Here is a 21,565-nt window from a genome sequence, read left to right as displayed (position 1 = left end):
AGATGCTATAGGAAAGATAGAACAGGAGGTAAGAGAGGCGAGGGAGTTGCACTTTTGATTAGGGAAAGCATCAGGGCCGTACTGAGAGGGGATATATCCGAGGGTTCGGCCACTTGAGTCTATATGGGTAGAACTGAGAAATAAGAAGGGGGAAATCACTTTGATAGGGTTGTACTGTAGGCCCCCAAATAGTCAGCGGAAATTGAGGAGCAAATACGTCAGGCGATTACAGATAGCTCCAAGAAAAATAAGGTCGGAGATTTTAATTTTCCCAACATTGACTGGGACAGCCAAGGCAAATCAGAGTGGATAAATCCCCAGGACCGGACAGGCTATTCCCACGGACCTTGAGGGAAGCTAGTGTTGAACTTGCAGGGGCCCTGGCAGACATATTTAAAATGTCAGTATTCATGGGGGTGGTGCCGGATGATTGGAGGGTGGCTCATGTTGTTCCGTTGTTTAAAAAAGGTTCCAAAAGAAATCCGGGAAATTATAGGCCAGTAAGTTTGACGTCGGTGGTGGGCAAGTTATTGGAAGGTGTGATAAGGGATAGGATCTACAAATATTTGGATAGACAGGGACTTATTAGGGAGAGTCAACATGGCTTTGTGCGTGGTAGGTCATGTTTGACCAATCTATTAGAGTTTTTCGAGGAGGTTACCAGGAAAGTGGATGAAGGGAAGGCAGTGGATGTTGTCTACCTGGATTTCAGCAAGGCCTTTGACAAGGTCCCTCATGGGAGGTTAGTTAGGAAGGTTCAGTCGCTGGGTATACATGGGGAGGTAGTAAATTGGATAAGACACTGGCTCAATGGAAGAAGCCAGAGAGTGGTAGTGGAGGATTGCTTCTCTGAGTGGAGGCCTGTGACTAGTGGTGTGCCGCAGGGATCGGTGTTGGGTCCATTGTTGTTTGTCATCTATATCAATGATCTGGATGATAATGTGGTAAATTGGATCAGCAAGTTTGCTGATGATACAAAGATTGGAGGTGTAGTGGACAGTGAGGAAGGTTTTCAAAGCTTGCAGAGGGATTTGGACCAACTAGAAAAATGGGCTGAAAAATGGCAAATGGAATTTAACGCAGACAAGTGTGAGATATTGCACTTTGGAAGGACAAACCAAAGAAGAACGTACTCGGTAAATGGTAGGACTCTGAAGAGTGCAGTTGAACAGAGGGATCTGGGAATACAGGTACAGAATTCCCTAAAAGAGACGTCACAGGTGGATAGGGTCGTAAAGAGTGCCTTTGGTACATTGGCCTTTATAAATCGGAGTATCGAGTATAAAAGTTGGAGTGTTATGGTAAGGTTATATAAGGCATTGGTGAGGCCGAATTTGGAGTATTGTGTACAGTTTTGGTCACCTAGTTACAGGAAGGATGTAAATAAGATTGAAAGAGTGCAGAGAAGGTTTACAAGGATGTTGCCGGGACTTGAGAAGCTGAGTTACAGAGAGAGATTGAATAGGTTGGGACTTTATTCCCTGGAGCGTAGAAGATTGAGGGGAGATTTGATAGAGGTGTATAAGATTTTGATGGGTATAGATAGAGTGAATGCAAGCAGGCTTTTTCCGCTGAGGCTAGGGGAGAAAAAAACCAGAGGGCATGGGTTAAGGGTGAAAGGAGAAAAGTTTAGAGGGAATATTAGAGGGGGCTTCTTCACGCAGAGAGTGGTGGGAGTGTGGAATGAGCTGCCGGATAAAGTGGTAAATGCGGGGTCACTTTTAACATTTAAGAAAAACTTGGACGGGTTCATGGATGAGAGGGGTGTGGAGGGATATGGTCCAAGTGCAGGTCAGTGGGACTAGGCATAAAATGGTTCGGCACAGACAAGAAGGGCCAAAAGGCCTGTTTCTGAGCTGTAATTTTCTATGGTTCTATGGTTCTAGAGGGTTGGATAGAGAGAAATTTGTTGAGTGTATTCAGGAGGAATTTCTCACTCAGTATGTAGATGACCCGACTAGAGAGGGGGCAAAACTTAACCTCCTCTTGGGAAATAAGGAAGGGCAGGTGACAGAAGTGTAGTGAGGGATCACTTTGGGACCAGTGACCATAATTCTATTAGTTTTAAGATAGCTATGGAGAATAATAGGTCTGTCCCATAAGTTAATATTTTAAATTGAGCAAGGCCAATTTTGATGGTATCAGGCAGGAACTTTCAAAAGTTAATTGGGGGCGTCTGTGGGAAGGCAAAGGGACGTCTGGTAAGTGGCACGCTTTCAAAAGTGTGTTAACCAGGGTTCAGGGTAAACACATTCCTCTTAGAGTGAAGGGCAAGGCTGGCAGAAGTTGGGAACCCTGAATGACTCGGGATATTGAGGCCCTGGTCAAGAAGAAGAAAGAGGCACATGACGTGCATAGGCAGCTGGGATCAAGTGAATCTCTTGAAGAGTATAGGGGGTGTAGGAGTAGAGTTAAGAGAGAAATCAGGAGGGCAAAAAGGGGACACAAAATTGTTTTGGCAGATAAGGCAAAGGAGAATCCAAAGAGCTTCTACAAATACATAAAGGGCAAAAGAGTAACTACGGAGAGAATAGGGCCTCTTAAGGATCAACAAGGTCATCTATGTGCGGATCCACAAGAGATGGGTGAGATCCTAAATGAATATTTCTCATCCGTATTTACTGTAGAGAAAAGCATGGATGTTAGGGAACTTGGGGAATTAAATATTGATGTCTTGAGGAGTGTACATATTACAGAGAAGGAGGTGCTGGAAGTTTTAAAGCGAATCAAGGTAGATAAATCTGTGGGACCTGATGAGGTGTATCCCAGGATGTTGAAGGAGGTGAGGGAGGAAATTGCGGGTCCCCTAGCCAAGATATTTGAATCATCGATTATCACGGGTGAGGTACCTGAGATTGGAGAGTGGCAAATGTTGTGTTTTTGTTTGGATTTCTGATCAGTAAGGGAATTAGGGGTTATAGGGATCAGGCGGGTAAGTGGAACTGATCCACTTCAGATCAGCCATGATCTTATTGAATGGCGGGGCAGGCTCGAGGGGCTAGATGGCCTACTCCTGCTCCTGTTTCTTATGTTCTTATCTCCACATCATGGGTTTCCTCCAACAGTCGAAAGACTTGCGGGTCAGGTGGATCGGCCATGCTCAATTGACCCTGAGTGTCGGGGGGACTAGCTAGGGTAAATGCATGGGGTTATGGAGATAGGGTCTGGGTGGGATTGTGGTCGATGCAGACTCGATGGGCTGAATGGCCTCCTTGTGCACTGTAGGATTCTATGAGCAAAGGGGAGTGGAAATCTGGAACTATCCCTACAAAGGTTGTAGATTCTGGGGGTGAATTGGAGCTCCAAGATTATGATGGGTGGGTTTTATTGGGTAAGGTTACCGAGGTGTGTGATGGTGTTCAGAGTCTCTGGAACTCCCAGATTGAATGTCCCACAGTCTGAAACTCAGAGAGTTTAACAGCAACACTTCCCAGGTCAATGCAAACCGTGTGACTCCTGTACCATGTGGAGTGATGAGAATTTCTACCCCTGCTTAAAACAACAAGCTATAAAGGGATCTGCCTGTGGGCCAATCACTAACAAGCCGATATGTTAAACAGAGTAAAGAGTGAGTGTTTGAAAATGAAACCAGATCAGGTCTGGAAGCTGCTCCCCAACTCTGCATTCACACAGATTGGTTTTTATATCTTGTTTTCACTGTTTGCTGTTTACAGGGAACGCTGTCATTAACAAACTGTCTTTAAAGTTCACACAGACACAAGTCCCAGTCCAGAGGATTCCAGTTCCAGACTGTCTTTTTCAAACCATTTCTCTGTCTCCACAATTTACACTTTATTCCCTGAACACATTTTGCTCTCACATTAATGGACTTGTTCACAGTTTCTCACTGGGATCAGTAACAGTTTGTGACTGTGTTTCTCACACCTTATCACCTGCATTCATCTCTCTGTCTCTGTCTTGTGATGTGATTGGAGAGACTCATTAGAGACTCCAGTTCATTCCCTCAGTCTCTGCTATTAGTGAGATCTGATAGATCAACTGTGAACACAACACTCGAGTGAGGGAGATCGATGGACCAGAAGCTGACTTACACAATTAACCCTTCAGTTACCTCACTCTGCCGAATGCTGCAACTTCCTCCAGACCCTACACAACTCCCTATCTCTGTAACCTCCACCAGCCCCTACACCCGCCCTATCTCTGTAACATTCTCCAGCCCCTCCACCCCTTCCTATCTCTGTAACCTTCTCCAGCCCTACACCCCTCCCTTTCTCTGTAACCATCTCCAGCCTCTGCACCCCTCCCTATCTCTTACATCCTCCAGCCCCTACACCCCACTCTATCTCTGTAACCTCCTCCAGCCCCTACACCCCTCCCTATTTCTGTAATCTCCTCTAGTCCCTACACCCCTCGCTATCTCTGTAACTTCCTCCAGCGCCGACACCCCTCCCTATCTCTGTCACCTCCACCGGTCCTTACACCCCTCCCTATCTCTGTATCCTCCTCCACCCCTACACCCCACTCTATCTCTGTAACCTCCTCCAGCCCCTACACCCCTCCCTATTTCTGTAATCTCCCCTAGTCCCTACACCCCTCGCTATCTCTGTAACTTCCTCCAGCGCCGACACCCCTCCCTATCTCTGTCACCTCCACCAGTCCTTACACCCCTCCCTATCTCTGTATCCTCCTCCACCCCCCTACACCCCTCCCTGTCTCTGTAACCTCCTCTAGCCCATACACTCCTCCTATCTCTGTAACCTCTTCCAGCCCCTACAACTCTCCCTATCTCTGTAACATCCTCCAGCCCCTACACGCCTCCCTATCGCTGTAACCTTCCTAAAGCTCCTATACAATACTCCCTATCTCTGTAAATTCCTCCAGCCCCCTGCAGTCCTGTTAATGATGCAGTCAGTAAGAGTTTTAACAACACCAGGTTAAAGTCCAACAGGTTTATTTGGTAGCAAAAGCCACTCGCTTTCGGAGCGCTGCCCCTTCGTCTGTGATGCACATTCACAGACTTCATTAGAAACAAAAAAAAGTATTAATAAGAAAAACTGTCGAGACCAGCAGCCACCAGGCTGCACCAGTCCCAACATGTCTGCTGCCCAAGAGAGGATTCCACCCCCTAGGGTAATTACCCACTCTCAGTCCCACTGGTCCCTCAAGCCAAGTGACCCTCTTCTTCTGTGTTACCCTCAAAGGTACAATCATCATCACATCGCTCCTTGATACAATCTACAATAACTAACATTTCTAAGTGCGATAATGACGAGAATAATGGAGTGATTTGTGCCGGTCTCTGAGACGTGCTGCACACTGCAATCCGCTGTCACTTAGTGCACTGAAAGAGCTGTCACATTAAACACTTTACTATCGAGTCTCCAGGCGTGTGACTAGCCTGACGTGTCTGCAGCTGTGTGCCGTGAACAAGGGGGAGCTGCTTTTCCAACGCTCGAACAGCCAGTCACGCCAGGATGATGAGCACAGAGAGCAGCTCCACGGTTTATGGAGAGAGAGCTGGGACGATGTGGAGGAGAGGCGGCCCATCCTGTACCCCCGGGAGAGAAGGCAACCCAGAAGCAGAGATTCAAATGCAGCCTGCGAGGAGGGGGCCGTGGCAGTCACTGCCCACGGCCTGACACTGAGGACTGTTGCCCAATGCCAGAAGAAAATGAACGACTTCATTCGGGCTGCAAGGGTGTGTCCATCTGTCCTGTCCTGGCATCAGTCCCGTCCATCACACCGGGAATGTCCATGTTGACCCACCCCCGGACATCCCATAACTTTCCAACATTTGACCTCCCAACACCCTACTCAAATCCCCTTGGCATCCCCGTCACAACCCCTGCCTGGAGAGGCATGGTGCCAATCAATGTGACCCATTCCCCCCGCCCACCCACATGCTCACCAGCTATCAAGCTCTCAATCATCTCCTTATCTCTCCTCAGGAGAAAATGGTCCATAACTGCAGAGAGCGGGAGAAGACTCCCAAGTTGTGTCTCCTGACTCCCTTTGAAGAACGTGTGGTGGATCTCGCAGGGGAGTCACCTGAGAGGGCAGAGATTGATGGCGATGTTGGCAGGTGCCACACAAGTGAGTCTTCACAAAACCTTCATCCACTTAGACCTTTCTCAAGTAAGTGTCAAGCTGCCCAGATACTCGACAGAAGTGCAGCACTGGATGAGGGCCCTCAGGAGTCAGAGACCTCACTGTGTTCCCAGCAGGCTGTCACTACACCCCCCTCCCCCACAGCCCCCGCTCGCACCTTGGGGGAAAGCTCCAAGGAAAGCACTGACCAGGCATCCATTGATAAATAAACTTTCACTTTAACCAGTGCAGAGACACGCACTTCAGTGGGTGGAATCAGCAGACAAGCTTCAGAGTCACTTTCTGGTGAGCACCATACAGCTGCTGATGCACATCAGGTGGGGGCAGGAACGTTCGCGGGATCGGGCAGGCGGAGGTCTGCTGGATCCAAGGACACAGCTGGCCCCCAGCCAGAGGCTGGGCCACTGGAAAAGATTCTCACAAAGCTGCAGGGGATGCAGAAGCAGAGTTGGGGGCTGTAGGAGGAGTTGTCAGAGACATTCCTGCAACTGCATGGTTGCTTGGTGGAGTTCAGCTGCAGGAAATGGTGCCGGCATTGTGTGGTCCCCAGGCCAACACTGCAAGGGTAGTAACCACAGTGGAAAGCCGAGGCAGGAAATGGTCACCATGGGTGGCAGGGTCCAAGGCATGGCCAAGTCGCAGAGGGCCATAGCTGCGGACTTTGAGAACATGGCCCAGAGAGGGAAATAGCTGAGGGTCTCAAGAGGTTGGTCCAGTCTCAGAGAGCTATCGCTGAGGGCTCACACACCATGGTGCAGACACTGTTGGGCATTCAGGACTGGCAGAGCCTGCTGACCCAGAGGCTTCTGGAGCTCACTCCAGCTGCTCGCTATCCCATGGAGTGTCCCAGGGGCCCATGGTCACCCCGACAAAGGAGGAAACACTGGAGGCCCATCCCGGGACCTCCCACCTAGGAGATCCTGGCAATCCCCAGCCCTTCCAAATCCCCCCTTCCTGACAGTGGTGCATCTCACAGACAGTGGACTGAAGAGGGTGGCATGACTACATCCGTGACAGCTGAAAGTCGGCCGAATCACCCATGTACCATCCCTCCAGAGACATTCACCAAGGGCACCAAAGGCCACGGGATACGGAATGAAGCAGACCACCTCCAGTGTGAAGTGCATCCTGCGGAGTCATTTAGGCATAACAGCACACTATGTAAGATTCAGAACTATCAGGATCACAAAGTGAGCAGGGGTGAAAGCAGACTCTGTAGTTCAGGATAAAACACACTGTAAATACTAACAATTAAAGCAGTTCAAGAAGGCAGCTCACCACCATCTTCTGAAGGGAAATTGGAATGGGCAACAAAAGCTAGCCCAGCCAGCAACACCCACACCCTGTAAAATGAATAAAGCACTTCTCCAGCACCTACACCCCTCCCTATCTCTGTAACCTCCTCCAGCCCCTACACCCCTCCCTATCTCTGTAACCTCCTCCAGCACCTACACCCCTCCCTATCTCTGTAACCTCCTCCAGCCCCGACACCCCTCCCTATCTCTGTAACCTTCTCCAGCACCTACACCCCTCCCTATCTCTGTAACCTCCTCCAGCCCCTACACCCCTCCCTATCTCTGTAACCTCCTCCAGCACCTACACCCCTCCCTATCTCTGTAACCTCCTCCAGCCCCGACACCCCTCCCTATCTCTGTAACCTTCTCCAGCACCTACACCCCTCCCTATCTCTGTAACCTCCTCCAGCCCCTACACCCCACCCTAACTCTGTAACCTCCTCCAGCCCCTACACCCCTCCCTATCTCTGTAACCTCCTCCAGCCCCTACACCCCTCCCTAACTCTGTAACCTCCTCCAGCCCCTACACCCCACCCTAACTCTGTAACCTCCTCCAGCCCCTACACCCCTCCCTATCTCTGTAACCTCCTCCAGTCCTACACCCCTCCCTATCTCTGTAACCTCCTCCAGCCCTACACCCCTCCCTATCTCTGTAACCTCCTCCAGCCCTACACCCCTCCCTATCTCTGTAACCTCCTCCAGCCCTACACCCCTCCCTATCTCTGTAACCTCCTCCAGCACCTACACCCCTCCCTATCTCTGTAACCTCCTCCAGCACCTACACCCCTCCCTATCTCTGTAACCTCCTCCAGCCCCTACACCCCTCCCTATCTCTGTAACCTCCTCCAGCCCCTACACCCCTCCCTATCTCTGTAACCTCCTCCAGCCCCTACACCCCTCCCTAGCTCTGTAACCTCCTCCAGCCCCTACACCCCACCCTAACTCTGTAACCTCCTCCAGCCCCTACACCCCTCCCTATCTCTGTAACCTCCTCCAGTCCCTACACCCCTCCATAGCTCTGTAACCTCCTCCAGCTCCTACAACCCTACATTTCGCTGTAACATTCTCCAGCCTCTACACACCTCCCTATCTCTGTAACCTCCTCCAGCCCCTACATCCCTCCTTATTTCTGTAACCTCCTTCAGCCCCTGCACACCTCCCTATCTCTGTAACCTCCCCCAGCGCCTACACCCCTCTCTATCTCTGTAACCTCCTCCAGCCCCTACACACCTCCCTATCTCTGTAACCTCCTCCAGCCCCAACACCCCTCCCTATCTCTGTAAACTCCTCCAGCCCCAACACCCCTCCCTATCTCTGTAAACTCCTCCAGCCCCGACACCCCTCCCTATCTCTGTAACTTCCTCCAGCTCCTACAGCCCTCCCTATCTCTGTAACGTCCTCCAGCCCCTACACCCTTCCCTATCTCTGTAACCTCCTCCAGCCCCTTCACCCCTCCCTATCTCTGTTACCTCCTCCAGCCCCTACACCCCTCCCTAGGTCTCTAACCTGCTCCAAACCCACAACCTTCCGAGGGGTTTGCATTCTTCCTGTTCCAGCTTCTTCTGCATTTCTGATCTTAATCCCCCAACCACTGGTGTTCATGCCAGAAGACTTTCAGACACAGGAGCAGAAATAAGCCATTCGGCCCATCGAGCCTGCTCCGCCATTCAATGAGATCATGACTGATCTGATGTGATAATCCGCAACTCCACTTTCCCGCCTTATCCCCATAACCCTCGATTCCCTTACTGATTAAAAATCTGTCTGTCTCAGCCTTTAACATCCTTAATGACCCAGCCTCTACAGCCCTCTGCGGGAAAGAATTCCACAGGTTCACTCCCCTCTGAGAGAAGAAATTCCTCCTCATCTCTGTCTTCACCGGGTGACCCCCTCACTCTGAGATGATGCCCTCTGGTCCTAAACTCTCCCACAAGGGGAAACAACCTCTCAGCATCGACCCTGTCAAACCCCCTGAGAATCCGATATGTCTCAATAAGGTCACCTCTCATTCTTCTCAACCCCAATGAGTTCAGATGTAACCCACTCAACCTCTCCTTATGAGAAAATCCCCCCACAGCCGGGATCAACCGAGTGAACCTTCTCTGGACTGCCTCCAATTCCAGTATATTTTTCCTTCGAAAAGGGACCAAAACTGTTCACAATATTCCAGGTGTGGTCGAGCTCGTGCTGTGTAGTTTTCGCAAGACTTCCCCATTTTTATCCTCCATTCCCTCTGAAATAAAGGCCAACATCCCATTTGCCTTTCCTATTAGCTGCTGAACTTGCACACAAGCTTTTTGTGATTTATGTACAAGGATCCCTCAGCTGTCTGAGCTCCAACTCTGAGAGATTCCCTCGTTAAGTGCCTTCCAATCTATCTCTCTCTCTCTCTCTCCTTTAAAACTTCCTTCAAACTCCTTCAAACCTCCCTCTTTATCCCATCCTTCAATCCCGAACAGCCCCTCGCGTGACTGGTGCCAGGACTGAGTCTGACTGGCATTCCTGTCAAACACCTTGTGATGCGGAAGCATCTTTAAGGTGCTAGATAAATGTAGCTTGTTGTCTTGCTTTCACTGTGACTCAGTCAGTTCGATGTAAATGCAGGAAAACCAATCTGTCCCCACATGTCATCCACTCAGTAACCAATCAGCACTGAGCCTTTAATAAGCAGCAGTGAAGCTGAGAGAAAGAAAAGGTTTGAGATGAGGAACAGAGAACGACAGCACGTTACAACCACAACCTCCTCCCACTGCTCACACACCCAGCCAGCCTCTTACACACAGCCTGAATTATTCATTGATACTCAAGAAAAGATTCAAGCTGCATCAAGGTGGTGTGGTGAAGCTTGAGAATGAGAGAGGGAGAGAGAGGCAGTGACTGTGGACAGACAGACTTGTGTCACACTCACTCTCACCTCTGAGAGCATTCGAACACAAAGCTCTCCTGACTTTCAGTGCTTGTGTCTAGTGACAGGTCCTGAGGGGAACAGCCCAGCAGCGCAGCCCTGTCCCCTCTCTCGCTCCCTCTCCGTTACTGAAAGATCCCTTGAGAGGAAACGAGAAGAACTCGGGATCCCCAACAGAGCGACTGGGAGAGAGCAGCAGGAGACCAAACTGTTTCACAACGAAAGTCTCTGGATCAGTGAGGGTAAGTCTCCCAGCTTCTCTCTCACTGCCTGTACCTCTGTTTCCCTCACTGTCTCTCTCTCTCTCTCTGTCCATTTACTCTCCCACTCTTTTTCTGAAGCTCTCTCTCCAGTCTCTCTATATCTGTTTGTCGCACTGTCTCTCTGTTCATCTCCACCCTCTCTGTATCTCTCTCTGTACCTCCATCTCTCTGCTTCTCTCTCTCTCATCCTCCCGCTCTCTCTCCCTCTCTTCGTCTGTCTCCCTCTTTGTCTCACCCTTTCTCTCTCACTGTTTCCCTCTCCCTCGCACCCTTTCTTTCACTCTCCATCCCTCGCCCACTTTCCCTCTCGCCCTTTCTACCTCTCTCTCACTTTCTCTCCCTCTCTCCTTCCCTCTCTCTCCCCTTATTTCTCATTCTCCGTCTCTCTTACCTTCTCTCTCCCGTTCTCTCTCCTTCCTTCTCTCTCTCTCCCTCCTTCTCTCTCTCTCCCTCCTCTCTCTCTCTCACTCCCCTCTCTCTCTCCCTCCCCTCTCTCCCTCGCTCGCTCTCTCTCCCTCGCTCGCTCTCTCTCCCCCTTGCTCGCTCGCTCTCTCTCTCCCTCGCTCGCTCTCTCTCTCTCCCTCGCTCGCTCTCTCTCTCCCTCGCTCTCTCTCTCTCTTGCTCGCTCTCTCTGTCTGTGTCACTCTCTCTCTCCCCCTCTCTCTTTCTCCCTCTTTCCCCCTCTCTCTCTTTCTCCCTCTCTCTCCCCCCCCTCTCTCTCTCCCCCCCTCTCTCTCTCTCCCCCCCTCTCTCTCTCTCCCCCTCTCTCTCTCTCCCCCTCTCTCTCTCTCCCCCTCTCTCTTTCTCCCTCTTTCCCCCTCTCTCTCTTTCTCCCTCTCTCTCCCCCCCTCTCTCTCTCTCCCCCCCTCTCTCTCTCTCCCCCTCTCTCTCTCCCTCTCTCTCTCTCTCTCCCTCTCTCTATCCTGTGAGTTTGGGGAATCTGATGCTCGGACTGTCCCAGTCAGACACAATCATCGTCCCCTCCCTGTTACATCCAATGGAGATGTTGGAGAGTAAAGGGAAAGTCTTGCATTTCTATAGCGCCTTTCACCACCTCAGACCGTCCTTAAACACTTTACAACCAATGAGAATCTTGTGAAATGTAGTCACTTTTGTAACGTAGGAAACACAGCAGCGAATTTACACACAGCAAGATCCCACACACAGCATTGAGACAATGGCTAAATAAACAAATCAGGACTGGCACGATGGGCTGAATGGTCTCCTGTTCTGGAAGATTCTTTAAGAAAAGCAGCCGGCTGATTTCTGACGGTGCTTTGTGTCCAATTGGATTTATTAAGCACACACAGCCAATCAACAACCTGCAACAAGTCTTGGTGAAAATAACCAGTGATAAATCTCCGAGGAATAAATCATCTTGATGGAGATAGATTCCCAGGAAGATTAAACTTCCATTCGGAATACACCATAGACTCAATCGTCTCTTTCTGTGCTGAGTCTTTTCACTGTTTGTCTGGAATCTCACTGAAAAGAGAGACATCGGGGGGGGGGGAATTTTCCCATCCCATCTGCCACGGGAATCGTAGCGGGCAGGGCAGACCATGCAAAGGTTCGTTGACCTCAGGCGGGATTTTCCAGTCTTGGGGCGAGTGCAGCTGGGAAATCCCATCCCTGTTGTCGAAGCTTTTCATCGTGCACTCAACAGGACAAATTTCAAACAATCGCAACAATTAACACTACAGGATAAAAGGTCGCTGATTGGTTGACAAGTTGACTCTGATTGGTCATGGCATTGCCCTGGAGAAAGTAACGGGGAGCTTGCAGCTTTCCAATCTCCCGGGCAATTGAGAAAGGTGCAGTGTTTGAACACATTGCTTTAGTTTGCGCAGAATGGGTCGCTGTGTATGAAAGTATGTCATTGCTGGCAAGTGTGAATGAGCCACTTCCACTGATTATCTTTAACTGGTTGTTGGTGTAGCTATCAGAGCACTCAGAATTGTTCAATAAGTGCTGCCACTTTCACAGAATCACATCCAAGTGTCGGCATTTTGTTTTGAGCTTTGCGAGCGCGGGTTGGTTAATTACGGCCTGTACTTCGCCTATTACAGACTACCAAAGGAACATGTTTGATTTGATCAGCCAATCAGAGTTGTACAACCTGAGTACCTAGCTTCCCACTGGCAGGGAAGTAATTCAGCTTCATTCTTCCATCAACCACTCTCTGCCCACCCCCCCCCCCCCCCCCCCCCCACCCCCCCCCCCACCCCCCCCCCCCCCCCCCCACCCCCCCCCCCCCCCCCCCCCCCCCCCCCCCACCCACCCACCCCATCTAACTCGGCCTTGAACACCCCAGGGGAAGAGAATCCCATTTTCATTGACGAATGTTGCTGACAGCTTGTTTCACTGATCTCCCTACCCAGATATTCCTCATGTATTTAGTGCCCAGGGTCACCCGATACCTGGAAACCAGGACTCAATCCAGTGTGAATCCTGAATTCCTGTGTGTGGATGGGACAAAGAGACTGAGACAGGAGAAAGTCATCAACTCCACTTCCTCCCCGCATCGTGACATTGAGTCAATGAAACTCTGCTCGATGGGTTCAGTGAGCCTTTCACTCTCTCTGTTTCTGTTCAGTCATTCTGTCCGTCTCTCTCCTTCTCCTGGGAAATCTCACACTCACTGTCCGCCCTCAACACACTGTCTTCCTCTCCGTCTCCTCATTGACACCTGGACAGGATATTGGGATCTTACTGTGTCCAGACTGACTGTCAGATGGATTGTGGCTGAGAGCAGGGTCATTGATGGGTTGGGGGGGGGGAAGGACAGTTCCTGGTTTAGTGTTCACGGATCTTCAGGGAATCTCTCCTGAAGCCCCAGCGATGCCGATGAATTGTGAGGGTTCAATTCTCAAACCTGTCGGTTGTGAAACTCCCCCGCTGAGATTCGCAGTTTGATCAGTTTCCGGTTTTACACCCAACACCCGCCATCTTAGCAGAGGAATCAGACAGGATTGGGATATAGGAACAAGAGACCATTCAGCCCCTTGAGCCTGTTACACAGGAACAGGAGGAGGCCATTCAGCCCCTTGAGCCTGTTACACAGGAACAGGAGGAGGCCATTCAGCCCCTTGAATCTGTTACACAGGAACAGGAGGAGGCCATTCAGCCCCTTGAGCCTGTTACACAGGAACAGGAGGAGGCCATTCAGCCCCTTGAATCTGTTACACAGGAACAGGAGGAGGCCATTCAGCCCTTTGAGTCTGTTCCACAATTCAATCAGATGTTAGCTGGTCTTCACCAGAACTCCATCGACCTGTACCTGTTCTGTAATCCACGATACTCGAACCCAACAAAGATCCAGAAACCTCAGTATTGAAGCTTCAATTCACCTCCAACCTCTACAGACATTTTAGAGATTGAGTTCCAGATTTCCGCTCTCTTTTGTGTGAAGAAATTCTTTCTGACATCCCCCCTGAATAGTTGAATTTTAATTTTAACCCCCCCCCCCCCACCCACCCCCCCGGGTACTGCCTTTAATGGTCTATCAGCCTTTCCCCTCAATCCCTCTGCTCCCCCTCAGCCCCGAGCCCGCTCTCATTGGGGGAGAGGGGAGGGTGTCAGTGTGGAGCTGCTCTGTGTCATGGACAATGAGGAGCTGTTATGAGAGGAAAGCTTCCCTGGAATGAAGATCCACAGCTCAGTGTTAACGCTGTGAAATCTCACACAGAGAGCCACCCAGGATCTATCATTGTGTCCCATAGATCAGGGAGATTTACAGCTGCATTTACTGCAGTGATGAAACAGGCAGCTCCTGGATTATGGTGGATGTTTCCCGATTTGGATTTTCATCACCAGTTTGACAATTCATCCAAACTATTAATGTCCCTTCAAGCTGCTGGGCCTCGGCTGATTGGCCATTGTCAGTGAAAGAGGTTCCAGACAATCTCTCTGAAATTGGAGCTCAAGTTCCTCCAGCCAGGCAGCAAATGGTGAGTGAGTGACTAGGCCGAAGCCTGGGCCTGTTGGGCCTCTGATTAGCTTTCACAGCACTCATCGCACTGAGACTCAGTCAGTCCTCACCGTCCATCCCTCAGCTCATCACTTTCCCTCCAATCATTCCGTTTGCTGATTGTCAGACAGACGGAGAGAGGAGATTGAATTGGGAGAGGATTCGCTGGGAATAGGGCTTACGCGAGATTGTGGTCAGTGCGGGCTCGATGAGCCGAATGGCTGCCTTCTGCACTGTAGGGATTCTATTCTATAATTCCACACAGTCACCCAAATCCGAAATTGAACCCGGGTCCCTGGCACTGTGAGGCAGCCATGCTAACCACTGTGCTACCGTGCTGCCTGCTCATGTGAGCCTGACTGGTGATCTTAAATTGATGGTTAGTTTAATTCTCATCACACTCGGGATTGTTCAGCAAGTGCTGTCCAATTGCAAAATTACATCTAGTATTCGACATTATGTTCTATGTGATATTGTGGACCCTTTGAGCTGTTGAAGTACGATTAACACGCTGCCTATAGCAAGCAGCCAAATGGAATCGCTGTTTGATGCAGTCCATCTGTTGTTGGGGTGTACGGCTTACATACCCGGCATCACACCGGCATTGAAATTCATACAGCACATTACTGATTTGTGTGATAGGCAGAACATCGTTTTGGCTTGATGGTAGCATCCTGATGGCGGAGAATACCATTTGTGTGTACCATTAGTGGAAGCAGATACGATAGTGACTTTTAAGGGCGTCTTGACAAATACATGAAAAGGATGTGCCCTGAAGGTTGGGGGTTTTAGTTCAGACGAGCAGCATGGTCGGTGCAGGCTTGGAGGGCCGAAGGGCCTGTTCCTGTGCTGTAATGTTCTTTGTGTCGTCATTGCCTCATAGCAATGAGAAATAGAAAGTTTCATTTGTTGTTCAAATTTGAGCTACTCTGTGTGAATATAATTTGAGGGCAATTAAACATATTTTAGGGCCTAAGGAGGCAGCCATGTTTGTGCATTTGTCTTTTCTTAACCTTGGAATGTGTTTCCAATAAAATAATTCAGCAGCAAGCTTTCATGAGTTTCTAAAAGAAAGGTTACTTATCCTACACAATTACAATAAAATAATGCAACGTCACCCATTCTGTTACACACACCCACACAAACACAAAGATAAAGATTGTACACTTTTACAGATTCCAGTTAATTTAGTCTCTGGTTTATTATTTCCTTCCTCTCATCTGGCAGGCCTGTGGTTTCTTAAATGAATTTGATGATTTAGAGACTTGTAAAGTGAAGGGTTCCTATCAGATTATGAGGTTTCTTGTAGTCAAATACCTAGGAGGTTGGTTCTCAGATGAACTTGGAAACTGGATCAGGTTAACTGGCTGCTTGATTTTCAGCTAGTTTTGGAGACTGGTTCTCAGACTCACTGATATCTGATGGTTCTAATGGATCTACTGGGTTCTGGGCTAATAAGGATGCAATCCCTGAAACTAGCTTCAATCACATGACCACTGGGTGAACAGCCCTGAAGCCCAGCCAGTCTGGTTTGGATGGGGGAGGTTTTCGTGATACAATGCGAAGTTGATCGGGGCCATTGTGATTCAGTCTTCACTTTTGCTCAGTAAGAAACATGGAGACAGTCAGTCTGGAAACTCCATTGTCTTTAGTGTTAGTCCATCTTTCAACAAAGAGATGTGTGAATTCTACTGTGGCTGTGAGGCAGTCTCAGCATATGTTCATATTTAATTAAGTCTTCACTGGAGATTTGATACTATCTATAGTCCAAATGTCAAAAGTCACATGATTTGTGGCAGCCATCCTAACAGCTTCTTCATGTCCAATTTTTATGAACATACAAAATGGCAGTAGGAGTCGTCCATTCAGCTTCTCAAGTCTACTCCAACATTCAATAAGATCATAGCTGATCAGTTTGTGTTTTGAATTCCACATTTCCATCCAACCCCAATAACCTTTGATCCCCTCACCTAACAAGAATCTATCTATCTCCACTTTAAAAATATTCAGTGACCCCGCCTCCACCGTCTTCTGAGGAAGATAATTCCAAAGTCACACAATACTCAGAGAAACAAATTCTCCTCCTCTCTGCCCTAAAAGGGTGACCCCAAATTATAAATTAGTGGCCCCTAGTTCTGGACTTACCCAGAGGAGGTAACATCCTTTCCATATCCACCTTGTCAATACCTTCAATCAGGTCACTCCTCATTCTTCTAAACTCCAGTGGAAACAAGCCCAGTCTGTCCAAACTTTCCTCGTAAGATAATTCGCTCATTCCTGGTATCAATCGAGTCTGAACCGCCTCCAGCACATTTACATCCTTCTGCAAATGAGACATGAATGTTCACAATATTCAAGATGTGGACTCACCAATGCCCCGTATAACTGAAGAACAACATCCTTTTATGATAACTTCCTCTTGTAATAAAGATAACGTTCCATTCACCTTCTTGACTCCTTGCTGTACCTGCATGCTAACGTTCTGTGACTCAAGCACTGGAACACCCAGATCCCTCCGCACCTCAGAATCCTGCAGCTGTTCTCTGTTTAAGTAAAACTCTGCTTTTATTCTTCCTGCCAAAGTGAACAGCTTCATATTTTCCCACATTATACACCATCTGCCAGATTTTTACCCACTCACTCAACCCTATCGATACCCATCGGCAACCTCCTTATGTCCACTTCACAAAATACTTTCCCAGCTATATCTGTGTCATCGACAAATTTCTCGATTGTGCCTTCACTCCCTTGTCTAAGGCATTGACAAATTGTAAAAGGTTGAGGCCCAGCACAGACCCCTGTGGGACCTGATTCACAACACCAAGTTAAAGTCCAACAGATTTATTTGGTAGCACAAGCTACTGGAGCGCTGCTCCATCATCATCACCTGATGAAGGGGCAGCGCTCCGAAAGCTTGTGCTACCAGATAAACCTGTTGAACTTTAACCTGGTGTTGGGAGATTTCTTACTGTGCCCACCCCAGTCCAACACCAGCATCTCCACATCATGACTTGATCCATCGCATCCTGCTATCAGAAAAAGACCCATTTATAGGTCATAGAATCATACAGCACAGAAGAGGCCCTTCGGCCCATCGAGTCTGCACTGACACATCAGAAACACCTGAATTCCCACCTAATCCCATCTGCCAGCACTTGGCCCATAGTCCTGAATGTTATGATGTGCCAAGTGCTCATCCAGATACTTTTTAAAGGATGTGAGGCATCCCGCCTCCACCACCCTCCCAGGCAGCGCATTCCAGACCGTCACCACCCTCTGGGTAAAAAGGTTTTTCCTCACATCCCCCCTAAACCTCCTGCCCCTCACCTTGAATCTATATCCCCTCGTAACTGACCCTTCAACTAAGGGGAACAGCTGCTCCTTATCCACTCTGTCCTTGTCCCTCATAATCTTGTACACCTCAATCAGGTCGCCCCTCAGTCTTCTCTGCTCCAATGAAAACAAGCCAAGCTTCTGCACCTCTCTTCATAACTTAAATGTTCCCCCCCAGGCAGCATCCTGGTGAATCTCCTCTGCACCCCCTCCAGTGCAATCACATCCTTTCGATAATGTGGCGACCAGAACTGCACACAGTGCTCCAGCTGTGGCCTCACCAAAGTTCTACACAACTCCAACATGACTTCCCTGCATTTGTAATCTATGCCTCGATTGATAAAACCAAGTGTCCCATTTGCCTCTTTCACCACCCCACTAACATGCCCTTCCGCCCTCAGAGATTTGTGGACAAACACGCCAAGGTCCCTTCATTCCACAGAGCTTCCTAGTGTCCTACCATTCATTGAATACTTTCTTGTCAAATTACTCCTTTCAAAATTTACCACCTCACCTTTTTCAAGATTAAATTCCATCTGCCACTTATCTGCCCATTTGACCATTCCATCTATATCTTCTTGTAACCCAAGACACTCTACCTCACTGTTAACCACCTGACCAATTTATCCGCAAACTTACTAATCCTATCCCTCACGTAGTCATCAATGTCATTTATATCAATAACGAATAATAGGCGACCCAACACGGATCCCTGTGTTCCCCGCTGGACACTGACTTCCAGTCACTAAAGCAGCCTTCTGTCATCACCCTCTGTCTCCTACAACTGAGCCAATTTTGAATCCACTTGATCAAATTACCCTGTATCCCATGTGAATTTACCTTCTTTACAAGTCTCCCATGTGGGACCTTGTCAAAGGCTTTGCTGAAATCCATATAAACTACATCGACTGCACTACCCTCATCTACACAAAAAATTCAATCAAATTTGTAAGGCATGATCTCCCTCTGATGAAGCCACGCTGACTATCCCTGATCAAGCTTTGCCTCTCCAAGTGGAGATAGATGCTCTCCTTCAGAAGTTTCTCGAATAGTTTCCCTCCCGCTGATATTCATTGGTTACTGCCAGCCAGCCAATGTCCAATCTAGCCTATAGGGAATTTTGGAAAATGAACACCAATGCATCATCACTTCATTAGCTACCTCTTTTAAGGCCTTAGGATGAAGTCCATCTGGACCCAGAGACACTTCAGCCCACAGTCCATCAGTTTGTTCAAAATCACTTTTCTCATGATTATAATTTCACCAAGTTCCTCTCTCCCCTCTACCTCCTGATTTACAGCTATTACTGGAATGTTTTCTGTATCTCCTATCGTGAAGGCAGAAGCAAAAGGTTTGTTCATCCCATCCTTATTATTTACCATTAACTCCCCATTCTCACTCTCTAGAGAACCAACACTCACTTTATTTCTGCTTTTCCTTTTTAAATACCTGTGGGAACTCGAGCAATCAGTTTTTACATTTCCAGCCAGCTTCCTCTTAAACTCTAATTCCTTTATCCTATTTAACATTTTAGTCATTCTCTGCTGTTCTTTATATTCTGACCAATCATCTGTCCTGCCACTCATCTTTACACAGTTACATGCTTTTTCTTTAAACTTGATACTTCCTTAACTTGTGAGGTCATGCCTCACAAATTTGGTTGAGTTTTCTGAGGAGGTGACAAAAACGATTGACGAGGGAAGGGCCGTGGATGTCGTCTATATGGATTTTAGTAAAGCGTTTGACAAGGTCCCTCATGGCAGGCTAGTGCAAAAGGTTAAATCTCACGGGATAAAAGGTGAGCTAGCTAGATGGGTGGAGAACTGGCTTAGCCATAGAAGACAGAGGGTAGCAGTGGAGGGGTCTTTTTCCGGTTGGAGGTCTGTGACTAGTGGAGTTTCCACAGGGCTCTTTACTGGGACCTCTGCTGTTTGTGATATATATAAATGATTTGGAGGAAGATGTAGCTGGTGTGATCAGTAAGTTTGCGGACGACACGAAGATTGCTGGAGTTGCGGATAGTGATGAACATTGTCAGAGAATACAGCAGGATATAGATAGGCTGAAACATTGGGCGGAGAAATGGCAGATGGAATTTAATCCAGATAAATGCGAAGTGATGCATTTCGGTAGATCTAATGTAAGGGGGAGCTATACAATAAATGGCAGAACCATCAGGAGTATAGACACACAGAGGGACCTGGGTGTACAAGTCCACAGATCCTTAAAGGTGGCAGCACAGGTGAAGAGGGTGGTGATGAAGGCATATGGCATGCTTGCCTTTATTGGACGGGGCATAGAATATAAAAGTTGGCATATGATGTTGCGGCTGTATAGAACGTTGGTTAGGCCACATTTGGAATACTGCATCCAGTTCTGGTCGCCACCCTACCAGAAGGACATGGAGGCATTGGAGAGAGTACAGAGAAGGTTTACCAGGATGTTGCCTGGTATGGAGGGTCTCAGCTATGAGGAGAGATTGGGTAAACTGGGGATGTTCTCCCTGGAAAGACGGAGGATGAGGGGCGACCTAATAGAGGTGTATAAAATTATGAAGGGCATAGATAGGGTGAACAGTGGGAAGCTTTTTCCCAGGTCGGAGGTGACGAACACAAGGGGACACAGGTTCAAGATGAGGGGGGCAAGGTTCAACACAGATGTCAGGGGGACGTATTTTACATAGAGGGTGGTGGGGGCCTGGAATGCACTCCCAAGCAGGTGATTGAGGCGGACATGCTGGGATCGTTTAAGACTTATCTAGATAGCCACATGAACAGACTGGGAATAGAGGGATACAAACGAATGGTCTAGTTGGGCACATGAGTGGCGCAGGCTTGGAGGGTCGAAGGGCCTGTTCCTGTGCTGTATTGTTCTTTGTTCTTTTGTTCTTTAGTTAACCACAGATAATGGGTTCTCCTCTTAGAATTTTTCTTTATAGTAGGAATATTCTTATTTTGAGTATTCTGAAATATCCTCTTAAATGTCTGCCACTGCCTCTCTACTGACCTACCCCCAGCCCAGTGTCCCAGTTCACTTCAGCTGGCTGGGCTTTCGTGTCCACAAAGTTGGCTTTATTTAAGTTTAAAATACTAGTCTTAGACATACTCTTCTCCCTTTCAAACTGAATGTAAAATTCAATCATACTGTGGTCGCTGCTACCTGGGGGTGCCTTTACTCTGAAATCATTAATTAATCTGACCACATTACACAATGTTAGCACTGCTGCCTCACAGCTCCAGGGACCCAGGTTCAATTCCCGGCTCGGGTCACTGTCTGTGTGGAGTTTGCACATTCTCCCCATGTCTGTGTGGGTTTCCTCCCGGTTTCCTCCCACAGTCCAAAGATGTGCGGGTTAGGCAGATTGGCCGTGCCAGATTGCCCCTTAGCGTCAGGGGGACTAGCTAGGGTAAATACATGGGGTTATGGGGAAAGGGCCTGGGTGGGATTGTGGTCCTTGCAGAATTGATGGGCCGAATGGCCTCCTTCTGCACTGTAGGATTCTATGAATACATACTTTAATATAACCTGCTCTTTGGTTGGTTCCAGAACCTGCTGCTCTAAAAAACTGTCTCAAAAGCATTCTATGAACTCCTCATCCAATCTGCTGTTGTGAATCTGATTTTTCCAGTTTATATGGAAATTTAAAATCACTCGTGATTATTGCCATCCCTTTATCAAAAGCACCCAATATTTTCTTCTTGCATACGTTGTCCAACAACGTGATGACTGT

The sequence above is a fragment of the Mustelus asterias genome, chromosome 8, assembly GCF_964213995.1.
Source record: "Mustelus asterias chromosome 8, sMusAst1.hap1.1, whole genome shotgun sequence".
In the NCBI taxonomy this organism is placed as follows: domain Eukaryota; kingdom Metazoa; phylum Chordata; class Chondrichthyes; order Carcharhiniformes; family Triakidae; genus Mustelus; species Mustelus asterias.
The sequence above is the reverse complement of the archived record's forward strand: the minus strand, read 5'-3'. Positions refer to the sequence as shown.